Source organism: Echinops telfairi, unplaced genomic scaffold (assembly GCF_000313985.2).
Source record: "Echinops telfairi isolate 266 unplaced genomic scaffold, ASM31398v2 ScPeMD7_7475;HRSCAF=8513, whole genome shotgun sequence".
Taxonomy (NCBI): Eukaryota; Metazoa; Chordata; class Mammalia; order Afrosoricida; family Tenrecidae; genus Echinops; species Echinops telfairi.
Window position 1 is genome coordinate 8786358 of NW_022111379.1, and position 14205 is coordinate 8800562.

General features: G+C 48.2%; 1 protein-coding gene across 1 annotated transcript in view; it reads right to left on the reverse strand.

Moving 5' to 3' along the window:
- The window catches only part of NPTN (neuroplastin), a 111891-nt gene that overhangs the window by 96114 nt on the left and 1572 nt on the right, over positions 1 to 14205 (reverse strand). The window lies entirely within an intron of this gene.

Consider the following 14205-nt stretch of genomic DNA (forward strand, 5'->3'; position numbering starts at 1 on the left):
ACACACACACACACACACACACACACACACATACTTACCTATATCCATGCATGTGCCCTTCAACTATTGGCCCTTCCACTCACCCACTCGTCCAACAAATGTTTACTGAACACATATTATGTGCAAGACACTATTTTAATGTGAAGTGCAGCAGCAAATAAAACAAAGTCCTGGTCCATGGGAATGCTATTGTATGGAGGGGGATAGAAAATAAATGCATAAATCAGTGATGTATGGTGTATACATAAGGTAGCAAATACTAAGGGAGAAATAGTAAGCAGAGGAAAGAAGATGGGTTTGGATGGTGATGGGAGTAAGAGGGAGTATCGTTTTATAGAAGGTAGTAAGTGAAGGCCCCCTGGGAAGATAGTATTTGAACAAAGACCTGAAGAAAGTAAGGCTGTAAGTCTTATGGATGTGTGGAGGAGACTGTTTCAATCAGAGGGAAGAGCAAGTGATAAGGACCCGATACAGACAGGTCTGGAGGAACAAGGGGGAGAATGCTAGAAGATGAGCTCAGAAGGACGGCATGCAGCTGGGGGCAGGACTTCAGAGGGCAATTGAATGACTCATGCTTTTCCCTGAATGAGTCGGAGAGCCTGGAGGAATTCCCAGCAGAAAACGGACATTTATTTGCCTTGTGTAGTGCAGGGAACACTCTAGTTGATGTGTAGAAAATGCACCACAGAGAGCAAAGGCGGAGGCAAGAAGGTCAATTAAGGGGTGATTGTTCCTTTGCTGGTTCCTTTTCTTCTCACCAATTTATTAATGTTGGGGAACCCCAAAACTTCAGCACTCAGAACCTGTTTTCTTTTGTGTCCATAGTCACCTGTCAGCTGTAAGTGAGTGGTGATGGTTTGCACCAGGAGGGCAGCAGTGGAGGTGATGAGAGGTCATCTGATTGTATAGCTATTTTGAAGGTAGAGCCAGGTGCATTATTCATGTGTTTGCAAGGAAGAGAAGAAGTCAGAGTGATGGCAAGGTTTAGGGCCTGGACACATGGAAGACTGGAGTGTGATCATCTGAGATGGGGGGGCAGTTTATTTTTGTTTTGTTTTGTTTTGTTTTTTTGGCAGTGGGGCAGAATGACAATCATGAGTTTGACTGGAGTCAAATGGAGATGGTGAGTTAGCAGTTGCGTGTCTAGACTTCAAGAATCCAGTCCAAGCTGGAAATTTTAACTTGAGACTTGTTAGCACATAGATGACATTTAAAGCTATCATGAGATGGCCAAACTCAAAACTCACTCAGCTGCCATGGAGTCGATGCCAACTTACAGCAATCCTATAGGGCAGGGTATTAACTGCCTTTGTGAGTTTCCAAGGCTGTAAATCTTTATAGGAGTAGACAACCTCATCTTTTCCTCAAAATGTGTCTGGTGATTTTGAACTGCTGACCTTGCAGTTAGCAGCCCAATGAGTAGCCCACTGCATTACCAGGCCACTACTTGTCTGCCAGTTTGTCGTACTGTGGTGGGTTGTGTGTTGCTGTGATGCTAGCAGCTATGTCACTGGTGTTTCAAATACCAGTAGGGTCACCTGAAGTAAATAGGTTTTAGCGGAGCTTCCAGACTAAGGACAGACTACGGAAAAAGAAGTTGGTTGTCCACTTCCGAGAAATCGGCCACTGAAATCCGTACGCATAGCATTGAAACATTGTCAGATACTAAAGACCTACTGCATAGAAACGGAACATTATCAGAGATAGTGCCAGAAGATGAGACCGTCAGATCAGAAGTCACTCAAAATAAGACTCGTGAAGAGCTGCCTTTTCAAAATAAAGACCAAAATATGAATGGAATAAAGCCTGTGGAACCTTCATCTGCTGATGGGACGTGCCTCAAAATGAGGGGGGGAAATCCAGCTGCAAAAATCTACTAATAATCAGAACATGGAATGTACGAACTATGATTCCAGGAAAAGTAGAAGTCATCAGAAATGAAATGGAAAACATAAAGGTTGATATTCTAGGTATTAGTGAGCAGACATGGACTGGTATTGGCCATGTTGAATCAGAAAATCATCTGGTTTACTTTACTAGGAGTAACACAATCAGGAGGAATGATGTTGCCTTCACGGTCAAAAAAGGCATTTTATGATCTATCTAGTAGTACAATGCTGTCTGTGACAGGATTATATCTATCTGTTCAATGAAATCCAATCAATACAACCATTATCCAAATTTATGAACCAATAACTAAAGCTAATGATGTAGAAATTGAAAAATTTTACCGACATCTTCATTCTGAAACTGATCAAACATGCAATAAGATGCAGTGATAATTATTGGCAATTGGAATGCAAAAGTTGGAAACAAAAAGGAATAATAATTGGAAAATATGGTCTTGGTGATAGAAACAAAGCTGGAAATTACATGATAGAAATTTGCAAGACCAACAATTTGATCCTAGAAACACCATTTTTCAACAACAAAAACAGTGACTATACAAAAGGACTTCTCCAGATGGAATACACGGGAATCAAATTGACTACATCCGTGGGATGAGACCACGGAGAAACTCAATTATCAATAGCCAAAACCAGGCCAGGGGCTTCCTGTGGAACAGACCATCAATTGCTCCTATATAAGTTCAGATGGAAACTGAAGAAAATTAAAACAAGTTCATAAGCGCCAAAATACAACTTTGAGTGTTTTCTACCCCAATTTTGAGAACATCTCAAGAAAAGAGTTGATGCACTGAATGTTAACCATAGAAGACCAGGTGAGCTGTGGGAGGATATCAAGAGCATCATACATGAAGAACGCAAAAGGTCATTAAAAAGACAATAATGAAAGAAAAGACCAAAAAGACTCTGAAACTTGCTCTTCATGCTAGAGCAGTTAAGGAAAGGAAAGAAATGATGAACCTCAATAACTGAACAGAAAATGTTCAGGGCATTTGGAGAAGACCAAGCCAAATATTATAGTGAAATGTGCAAAGACCTAGAGTTCAAAAACCCAAAAGATCACACTCAGCATCTCTTACACTAAAGGAACTCAAGAAAAACGTCAAACCTCAAGTGGTAACATTGAAAGAGTTGACTTGAAAGGTTGAAATCATGATTGATGCAGGAAGCATCCAAAGAAGATGGAAAGAAGGCACAGTCACGGAACCAAAAAGAACTAGTTGACATACCACCATTTTAAAAGGTAGCACATGAGCACGAACGAATGGTACTGAAGGAAGACGGTCAAGCTGTATGGAAGGCATCAGCCAAAAACCAGGCTCCAGGAATTGATGGAATACCAACTAAAATGCTTCAACGGGCTGATGAAGCCCTGGAAACACTCACTCTTCTGTGCCAGGAAATTTGGACCACAGCTACTTGGCCAACTGACTGGAAGAGATTCATATTTATACCCATTCAAACTAGAATGCTCCAATAATAGACCAATCGTGTTGACGCTGATAGTACATGCAAGGAAAATGTTGCTGCAGACCATTCAACAATGGTTGCAGCAGTACATTGATAAGAAGCCGTCAGAGGTTCAGACTGGATTCAGAAGAAGACAGGAAACAAAAGGTATCATTGCTGACATCAGATGGATCTTGGCCGAAAGCAGAGAATACCAGAAAGATGGTTACTTGTGTTTCATTGACTATGCCAAGGCATTTGACTGTGTGGATCCTAACACACTCTGGGCAGCCTTGAGAAGAATGGGGATTCCAGAACACCTCATTGTGCTCATGAGGAACTTGTGCATGGATTAAGACGCAGATGTGCAAATAGAACAAGAGAAGACTGCGTGGCTTAAAATCAGGAAAGCTGTGCTTCACGGTTGTATCCTCTCACCATACTTATTCAGTTTGTATGTTGAGCACATTTAAACTGGATTCTATGAAGAAGAATGGCCATCAGAACACAACGTTGCCTGCTGACAGTGAGGAGGACTCGAAGCACTTGCCGAGGAAGAGCAAGGATTGCAGTGTGGATTATGACTCAAGGTAAAGGAAGCCCAAACCTTCACAACTAGACCAAAGGGTGACATCATGAGAAATGGAGAAAAGATTGATGTTCTCAAGGATTGCATCTTGTTGGGATCCACCATCAGTGCTCACGGAAGCAGCAATCAAGAGATCAAATGACTCGTTGCCTTGGGTAAATCTGCTGCACACGTCTTGTTGAAAAGCAAGGATGTTACTTCGAGGACTACAGTGCTCCTGACTAGAGCTATGGTATTTTCAATCACCTCCTATGTATTGAAAATTGGACATTCAAGAAGGACGTTCTAAGAAGAATCGATGTACAGTGAACCCTCATTTATCGCGGTTAATCGGTTCTAGACCCTACCGTGATAAATTAAATTCCGTGAAGTAGGATTCCTTATTTGTAAATCAAATATTTTCGTAGTTAGAGCATAGAGGACATGAAAAAACACCCTTTAGTCACCATTACACTTGTAGTACCCAATTTATTAAACGAAAAAGGGAAAATACAGTAAAACATTTTGGATGTTACAATGATCATTTATTATATTATTTATGGCATCAAGCGTGTACAGTATGAGCCGATCAGTGGCAGTAATGACAGAGCATGCGCTGTTACGCAAAAACCGGGATAGCGTGAAGCCGCGGAAGTCGAAGCGCGAAGTGGCGAGGGTTCACTGCATTTGAATGATGGTGCTGGGGAAGAACATTGCTAATACTGTGGACTGCCAAAGGAACAAACAAATCTGTCTTGAACGAAGTACAGCAACATGTTCCTTAAAGGTACAGATGGCAAGACATGTTCTCACTTACTCTGGACATATTGTCAGGAGAGACCAGTCCGGCAGAAGGACATCATGCTTGGTAAAACAGAGGGGCAGGGAAAAAGAGGAGGGCCCTGGACAAGATGGGCTGCCACCGTGGCTGCAACAATGGGTTCAACCATCAGAACCATTGGGAGGACAGAGCAGGACAGAGCAGGGTTTCGCTCCACTGCACATGTCACTATGCGTCGGAAACAACTTGATGGCACCTAACGACAACAATAACAACATCAATCACCAGGCTCGGTCTGTGCTAAGAGCTTCCTTGACACACATGTATTTCAGATACTGTGATGAGAGGACACCACTCCTGTGTCTCCTTCTGCTGCACACGTGGCCTCTGCGAGTCAGAACCAGCTCAGTGGCACCGAACAACACACTACCGGGGCTCCTTTGAGATGTGTGTGCCCAAAGAAAAGGATTATAACTACTAAAGTTTGGGGGTTCTCCACAGTAATGGGTAGAGGAGATGAGGACTCAGCATGAGAAACCAGAAAGAGCAACCAGGCAGGAGAAGGAAAAGCAGCAGAGGGGTAATTTCTAGAAGTAGGGAATGCTTTGGGCAAGAGAGTGAATGATTCAGCTGTGTGTGTGTGTGTGTCTGAGTGTGAGAGAGAGAGAGAGAGAGAGAGAGAGAGAGAGAGAGAGAATTACTGGGATGGTGTCTGGAGTCGGTGAAAGGGTACAGATGAGTCCTGGCCTCTCTAAGAAATGCACGTTCATGCAAAGTGGGGGATTTGGGAGCCTGTCTGAAGTGAGCCAATTCGTGAGATGGGGTGGGAGAGAGATCAAAAGTGTTTATTGAGTGCTAGCACCCAAGGAAGACAGAGTGGACCTTGTCTATCAAAATCTGTTTCCTTGGGCAACAGGTTAGGGGGTGTTTTATAGACAGGGCATGGGAGAAGGGGTTTTCCGGAGCAGTCTGGTCTGTGAGATGGGCCATCGGTTCTTACATTGTTCTCGTTGCTTGGAGGGTCACATCTGTATTCCAGCTACAAGCATTGTTTATCAAGTCCTGTCCTTCAGATAGAGATGGGTTAATCTTAACTTCTGGAGGAGAACAGCCATGGCTTGTTAGTTGATCATGAATTCTAACAGAATCGCAAGATCAGAACAAAGGGGGTGCAGAGTATGGGATGTCTCAGTGTTAGTTGTGGGGCCTTACACGGACCCTTCAGCTATAGTACCTGGAGGGAAAGCAGAGGGTGGGGCAGAGGATGGGGGCCCAGATGCCCTGTTCTTCTCAAGGATGACGTTCCTCTTGCCTCCATCACGGAGCTCCATCCTGACCTCAGACTCCATGAGGAACCCCGACCCCACCCCAGGTCATTAAATCAAGGTCTTTCCAACCTGTGCATTGTCTTACAGAAGTTCCCTTTTCCCATGCCCTGTCTATAAAGAGGGACCCTGACCGGTTCACTCGAGAGAAATGTCCCCCATCCTTCAAGGTCAGCAGTAAGCCCCCTTCTTCAGTAAAGTCCCCTGATATCCACAGCCCCAGTCCACACTTCCTGTTCTTCCAGGATCCATGGTGGTGCAGAGGTCAAGTGCCTGGAGGTTAACTGAAAGGTTAGAAGCTCGAACCTACCAGGCCCAGGAGGAAGATGTGGACAGTCTGCTTCCATAGTAATTACAATCTCGGAGACCCTATCAGGTTGCTATGAGTCAGAATTGACTAAAAGGCAATGAATTTCCCCTTCTTCCTTTAACTCCAAGAAAACCTTTAGGAGTAACCTAGAGATTAAGCCTTCTTCAGTTGCACTTCCACGTATCACCTGGAGGGGGCTCAGGATCCAAAAGAAAAACCAAACGCACAGCCTAGGAGTTGATGTGGGGACTCACCTGGACTCCACGGGACACGGCAGAACTGCCCCTGTGGGTTTCTGAGTCAGTAGCTCTGTATGGGAGTAGAAAGCCTTGTCTTTCTCCTGAGGCTCAGAATAGCAAATACATGTCTATCAAGAGGGAAAGAACTGGAAAATGGAAAGTTGGAGGCAAATCTTAGTCTCTTCGTGGCTTTCCAGAGCCCTCATGGCATACACCACGTTGGGCCGCCAATCTCAAGGTCAACAGTTCAAAACCACCAGTCACTCCTTGAGAGACAGGTGAGGCTTTTCTACTTTCCCAGTCAATTTTTGGATTAGATGCAAGTGCTTAACTGTTTGCCCCACCCAAGAACTGCTCGGTAAAGCAGAGGGCCAATGAAAACAGGGGAACCCCTCAGTGAGACAGCTAGACCAAGAACTCAAACAGACGAAAGTTAGCTATGCTCCCCATGGACAGGAGCTTCCCCGGTGGCCTAGTGGTTACGCTTCAAGCTGCTAACCGCAAGGTCAGCAGATTGGAACCACCAGCCTCTTGGAGGGAAAAAGATGAGACTTTCTACTCCCATAAAGAGTTACAGTCTCGGAAACCCACAGGGGCAGTTCTACCCTCCCCTATGGGATTGCTATGAAACGGCATCACCTCCGTGGCAGTGGGTTTGGGTCTTGGTTCTTGGCTTTGCTGGCTGTATCTCCCAGTTCTAGCCTGCTTGTTTAGGCCTGCCTGTCTGGGGCTGGTGGGGGTGGGGCTGGGAATCCCAGTGTTCAGGTGCAGAAAGAGTGAGCAGCTCCGCTGGCTGAGGAGGAACCTGGCCAGGAAGTGGGAACAGGGTCGGGTAGAGGGGCTCTTTGGGGAAGAAATAAAAGAAGACAAAAGCCAAGAACAGCTTATCCACTTCCCCTAAACCACAGAGAGTGAAGAGGGGTGGGGGTGGGGGGGCAGGAGAGAGGACCCTGGAGGGGCAAACTGTGCTTCCTGGCCTCAGGGCATTCTCAAAAGCCCTGGGAGATGTGACATATGTTGCCTGGGGCCACCAGGGAACACCTCCTCAGGCAGCACTCTAGCAAGCAGACGAGGTTGAAGTTGGAGCTTGCAGCCTGGAGGAGGCTTAAGGACTGAGTGGATCTGTCTGCCAGACTCCCTTTCCCTTGGTGGGAGCAGCTGGGCTGTGGGAATATTTACTGAGCGGTGTGGGATGCAAACAGGAGCCCTGGCGGTGACGTGGTTCCCAGCTGGGCTGCGAACCACAGGTCAGCGTTCGAAACCACCAGCCGCTCTGCGGGAGCAAGATGGGCTTTCTACTCCCATTGCAAGTGACCGTCCCGGAAACCCACGGGGGCAGCTCGACCCCGTGCCACAGGGTTGCTGTGAGTCAGCGTGCACTGGGTGGCAGGGAGTCGTTTTTGTTTTTTGTGAGAGGCAAGGGCCTCCGAAGTGGCACAGCGGATTAATCATTTGTTTTCTAGCCGCTCCGTTGACGATGTGAACCCTGATGGAGGAGTTCTACTCTGCACACACGTGGGGTCTCCAGGAGGAGGAACGGCCTCCTTGGCAGCGAACAAGAGTGGGGTGCAGAGGGAGGAAAGGGGGGGCTGTATTGTGCTGGCAGGGCTCACCCTAAGAGGCCAGAGTGGTCGACGAGGGAATTTCTAGGAGGAGGAGAGAAACCCGTGAGGGGGATCACTGCTGCGAGCCGACCGAACATGTCCCCACGTGGATAAGGCTGGTGTCGCTGCCAAAGGTCCTGCCTGGGAACCCAAGGCTCCTTTGTCTGCGGAGGCAGCTGGTTCCCTGTCCAAGCCCAGTTGGAGGAGATTTCTGTAGAAGTCATGTGATGATCTCATCATGGGAGCGAGGAACGCAGAGGAGGAGCCAAATGTGTTATTGCGCTGACAGTAATGAGAGCCCAAGACTGTATTCCTTAGCCACTGCTAAGCACAGCACCAGATGCACTGGCCCCGTGGCTGCAACCTTGGGCTCTAACAGGGGCAAGGGTGAGGACGGCGCAGGAGAGGGCAGTGTTTAGAGTCGCTGTGGGTGGGAACTGACTGGATGGTACGACATTAAGAAATAATGCCCACATCTGATGTAGTCACCTTGGAGGAAATGGCCCAGAGAGAAGAAAGTCTCCCTTCTGAAGGCAGAGCAGGTGGTGGGGTGGAGTGCCTGCAGGGAGACTGAGCCTTGGTCGCGGTCTCGGGATCAGCCACCCGGTGGAAACTTAGCAGCAGTAAGGACATGGTCCACGTCACTTCTATCACCCTACATATCTCCAAGAAAGAGGGACAGTGGGCTGAAAGGGCTCCTCACCGGGGGAGCAAAGAAAAGAGTAGTAAAAGGGTGCAGTCAGTGGTGGGGCCAGCACAGGAGGAGGAAATGGCAGGTTAAGAATGTCCCATTGCACCCTCTTACAGGAGGGTCGCAGGGAGGAGACGAGCCAGTCGGGGTGCAGTATAGCACCAATGAAACATACAACTTTCCTCTAGTTCTTTAATGCCCCACCCCCAAGTATCATGACCCCAATTCTACCTTACAAATCCAACTAGACCAGAGCATGTCCACTGGTACAGATAAGAGTTCTCAACATGGGGAATCCAGGACAGATAAACTTCTCTGGACCAATAATGAAAGTAGTGACATCATGAAGGTAGGGGGAAGGTGTGGGGAGGAAGGGGGAACCTATCACAATGATTGAAGTATAACATCCCCGCCCCCTAGGGGGATGAACAGAAAAGTGGGTGAAGGGAGACAGATATGAAAATAATAATAATTTATAAATTAACAAGGGTTCATGAGGGAGAGAGGGTGGGGGAGAAAGAAAAAAAGTGAGGAGCTGATACCAAGGGCTCAAGTAGAAAGAAAATGTTTTGAAAGGAATGATGGCAACATATGTACAAATGTGCTTGACACAATGTATATATGTATGGAGTGTGATAAGAGTTGTATGAGCCCCCAATACAATGATTTTCAAAAAAAGGAAGAAAGAAACTGCTCTGTCGGGACCAGAAACCCTCTGTATTGCAATCCCAAGAATTGAAATTTACTTTTTATGGAAGCAGATGGATGAATAGACTGACCATCATTCCGAGGTGAGCCATGCCAATGTCTCTGGGCCCCTTCCTGAAAGAAGGGCTGCTTATTGGCTTTAAAGAAACGCCCAGAAAGTCTGTACTGAGGCCACGACAAGCTGGGTTATGGAATCCACTTTCTTTGATTTAAGTGTGCTTGTTTAAACAGGGGAGGGAGAAGCTCGGCCTTTTGTACGTCAAAGGAGACAAGAAGAAGTTGTCTCTGGACCTGACCATGAACTCACAATGCCTGCCCTGGAGGAAGGGATGGAAGGATCAAAACAGCCTTTCTGTTGGCTAGAATGGGCGCCTGGTGTCCTTCACAGGTAGCCTGGGGAGGATAAAACTACTGGGTGCCCCACCCCAACCTCAGCGATCCTGAATGAGCAGCATCACCTCTAGGGCCGGGCACAGGCTGGTCCCATCATGCTTTTAGGTCCCAGGCATCCGCTGACATTATTCTCTGCCATCCTTAGCTCTGGTCCTCCTGGTCCTTCTGGTTTTGTGTCTGCATTTCAGGCACCAAGAGAAAGAAGGGCGAAAAGGCAAAGGCACGTGCCATCTAAGCTTGCCTTCCACAAGCTTTCTCCAAAACTCCAACAGGGGAGCTTTCCATCTCTCGTGGGGGACGGGAAGGTTTTCAAGTAGGACCGTGGTCAGGTTTGTATTTTTGAACAATCTCTCTGGACCTGTGCACAGGATGGTGGGCGGAGGAGTCAACATCAGTCGAAAAAACCCGTGAAGAGGCCGACCTGATGATCCAGTCAAGAGTGATGGGAGAGTAGGAGATTTAGGGAAGGAGGCGAGAAGGGGGTGGGTGGGTTTAGAAAGATACTCAGGGACAGAGACAACAACTGGGCCACTAGACTCAAAAGGACACGACGGGGGAGGCTGGCAGGAAATGAGGAGCTGACAATAGTGAGCACAAGGAAGAAGGCATGTCCTGGAATTGGGGGTGATGAGGGTGGCACCACTCTGACAAATGTGATTGAATATATGAGATGTGATGTGTTTGTCTGTGAAATGGATTAAAAAACAAAACATGAATTAATACTTCGGGCTATCCCTTCACTCCTGGATATTGGTGATAAGGGGGAGAGAGGTGTGAAACTTTGGTTTGGGGCTTGGACCCCGGGGAATCGTCCTGAAGAGCTAGGAGAAGCAGGCTTTGGGGGGCCCATGATAGCTCCATTTTGCACGTGTCCAGTTTGAGAAGCCTCATTGGCTGGCTAGGTATTAAAAGAGGAGACAGACTTGCCATGATCTGGTGCGTTGAGATTGCTCTGTGACCCCCGTGGGGAGCTTGACGCATAACTGGGGGTGGATTTCTTGGCGTCGCCACTTTATCCTGGGTTGGCCCTGGGAGCTACTGTCCACTAAAAACCCATGGAGACAACCTTCTATCCTGAGTTGCTCTCTCCAGTGGAGACCTCTGAGAAATCATCCTCTACCCACCAGGGGTAACCAGAAAACCATTCTCGGATTTACAGAAACACCCAGTGTGCTGGGATACTTCCTGTCGTTGTCTTCATCTCGGACCGAGGGTCTGAGTCTCAGCTGAGCCACCGGGGCCTGCAAGTCATGCTGTCTATGGCCTGGCAAAGCGGTTTCTCCTGCCAGGGGGACCACGGCCTCTCAAGCCACGGCTTCCAGGAATGGGAGCCAATATCCATTTCCTTCCTTCCTGACTTGACCTCTTTGGGCCAATTAGGCCCAAACTGTAAAGGACTCTGTACTCTTCTTTCACTGTAAGTCCTGCAGGAGAGGACCTGGGAACAAAGCCCCTGGTGAAGAACCGAGGAAGGGCAGAACAGCAAGTTGAGCTTCCTTTCCAAAACAAAACACAACCTCAATACCATTGCGCTGATGCCAACTCATAGCGACCCTATAGGACAGGGTAGAACTGCCCATGAATTTCAGAGACCCTAACTCTACTGAAGTAGAAAGCCCCGTCTTTTTCTTGTGGAGCCCTGGTGATTTCAAACTGTGGACCTTGCAGATCTCAGTCCAATGTGTAACCACAACACTGCCAGGCCTCCTGAGACTTCCTTCACATCAGGGGTCTAGAATGAAACTTTTGAGCCGGAAGAGCCAATCCTGTCCCTCACCACAATTTTCAAAATTATTTGAGAGGCATACATCTATTTTTGTAAACAAATGAAATCACTATTATTTGAATAATTGCCTTAAAAATGTTACAAATGAAACTATGACCATTTAATTTTCATTTTCAATTGTACTTTAACAGCCATATACATGCACCTAAAGAGCTGCATAGGCTCTCAAGCTCCAGTTTGCTGACCCCTTGCTCTTGATCTACTCAAATGCCGGCCCCCAGGTCTTACCATAGGCCTCTGGCTCCCTCAGCCCAGGGCCATCGCTCCCAAGTAGGCTTCTCCCTCAAGTTGTTGGGCCCAGTGTGGATACTCTTTGACCTGTGAGGCTAGGCCCAGGCTGAGCAGAGCCAAACAGGGCAGGGGAAAGCAGTGTGCATTGGAGGGTGTATCTGGGCCAGATGGCTGACCCCTAACTCCCACCCTCCGCCCTCCAGGATCAATTATACAGATACCAAAACAACCACCACGACTACAACCATACCTGCTGCAAAGTAAGTCAATTCCTACTGTAGGGCCCCTCTAGGATAGGGCAGAGCTGCCCCAAAGGGTTTTCAATGCTGTAATAATCTTCAGAAGTGGACAGCCACATCTTTCCCCTGTGGTGCAGTGGGTAGGCTGGAACTGCAGACCTTCTGGTTAGCAGCTGAGTGCTTTAACCACTATACCACCAGGGCTCCTTCAGACATACACTAAACCCAACCCAACCCTCTGCCATCAAGTCAATGCCAGCTCATAGCAACCTTATGCATAGGGTTTTGGAGACTGTAATCTTTATGGAAGTAGACAATAGCCTCATTTTTCTCCCACAGAGTAGCCAGTGGTCTGAAGGCCTAGCCCACAGCCCTCCAGGGTTCCTTTCACAGAAACACCAAAACCAAACAAGCTCACTGCTACCGAGTCGATGGCAACTCATAGCCACCCTGTAGGACCGGCTAGAACTGCCCCTGTGGGGTTCTGAGACTATAACTGTTTACTGGAGTAGGAAAGCCAGGACTTTCTCCTGAGGAACGGCTGGTGGTGTTGAACTGCTGACCTTGCAGTTAGCAGCCCAATGTGTAACTGCCACATCCCAGGGCTCTGGCAGCTAACAATCAATGCAAATGCACACACAGACTCAGATTCAGAGACTTGCTCACACATCTTCACAAGTACACACACTCATACACTCCCCCATCCCTATACCACACACACAGGGCATAACATCCTGGTTCTTGCATCTGACAGCTGGGCATCCCAAAGTGCTTTTACTTCATCTCTTTGTGTCTTAATTTCCTTATCTGTAAAAATAAGCATAATGATGGCATTCTCCTCTCGGAGTTATTGTGACGATTAAACGAGATACAATGGTCAAGAGCTTCAAATTGCGACTCACACAGGAAATACTCAATACGGACTATCAGACAGTGTGCACCCACGGAGAGAGACACACGTGTCTTCATCGGGTGCTGCGGGGCCTCTCCACTACTGTCACTAGGTTGTTGACCTGGCAGGACAAGTTTGCAGACCCTCCATCACCCTGCGCCTGCCTCTGTCTTCTCTTCTGTAAAATGGAGACCTTACCTACTAGGTAGGGGCCTTGGTGGCATAGTGGTAATGCACTGGGCTGCTAACCGCAAGGTCAGCAGTTAGAAACCACCAGGCGAAAGATGAGTCTTTCTAAGTCTAAAGAGTTACAGTTTAGAAAACCCACGGGAGCAGTGCTACTCTGTCCTATAGGGTCACTGTTTGTGAGTTTGTGTTTTTGGTTTACCTACCAGGTAGGGCCCTTCGGAGGCTCTAAAGAGGCCCAGCATGAAAAATGCCCCTAGACCCTGGGCCACAGGCGCCTCCCTCCACTTCCACTTCCTCTGGCGCTGTCTGTATGATGAAGGGCAGGTCCAAGAACAGGTGCAGGGACACGATGGGTCTTGGGAGGCGCCCAGCCTCCTCATATCCTGCACCAAGGCGTTGGCCAGGCAGCCCTTACCCCCACCCTTTCCAGCTGGAGCTGGGCCCTGTCAGAACAGAATCTAAGACCACAGGGGGTCAAGCCTGCCCTCTCCTTTGGAGCCCGGTCTGGTGGCCGCCTGGCATGGGGTAGGGGGCAGGGCTGGCCGGGTGGCCGTGGGTGGAAGGAAAAGAGGAAAACCGGCGCAGTGGAAATTGCCCTGCGGTTGGCGCTGGCGCCCACGACACTGTATTTATAGTGAGCTCCCTGCAGCTCGCAAATCTTTCCCGTCGAGTTAACCCTTTCGGGGGCTGCGTGGCCAGCGAGAACTCCAGTCTGGGATCCGAGACATCCAGATTGGGGGCTCTGACTCTGCAGCCAGCAGCCTGGGTTGGATGGCGGCGGGTGGGGTCCATCCATGGGCGGACCCTCGGAGGGGGGGCCCCTCTGGCAGAAAATAAACTTCAGATCCTGGAGGTGGGGGATGGGCATCTCGTAGACCAGCGCCCGCCCTGGG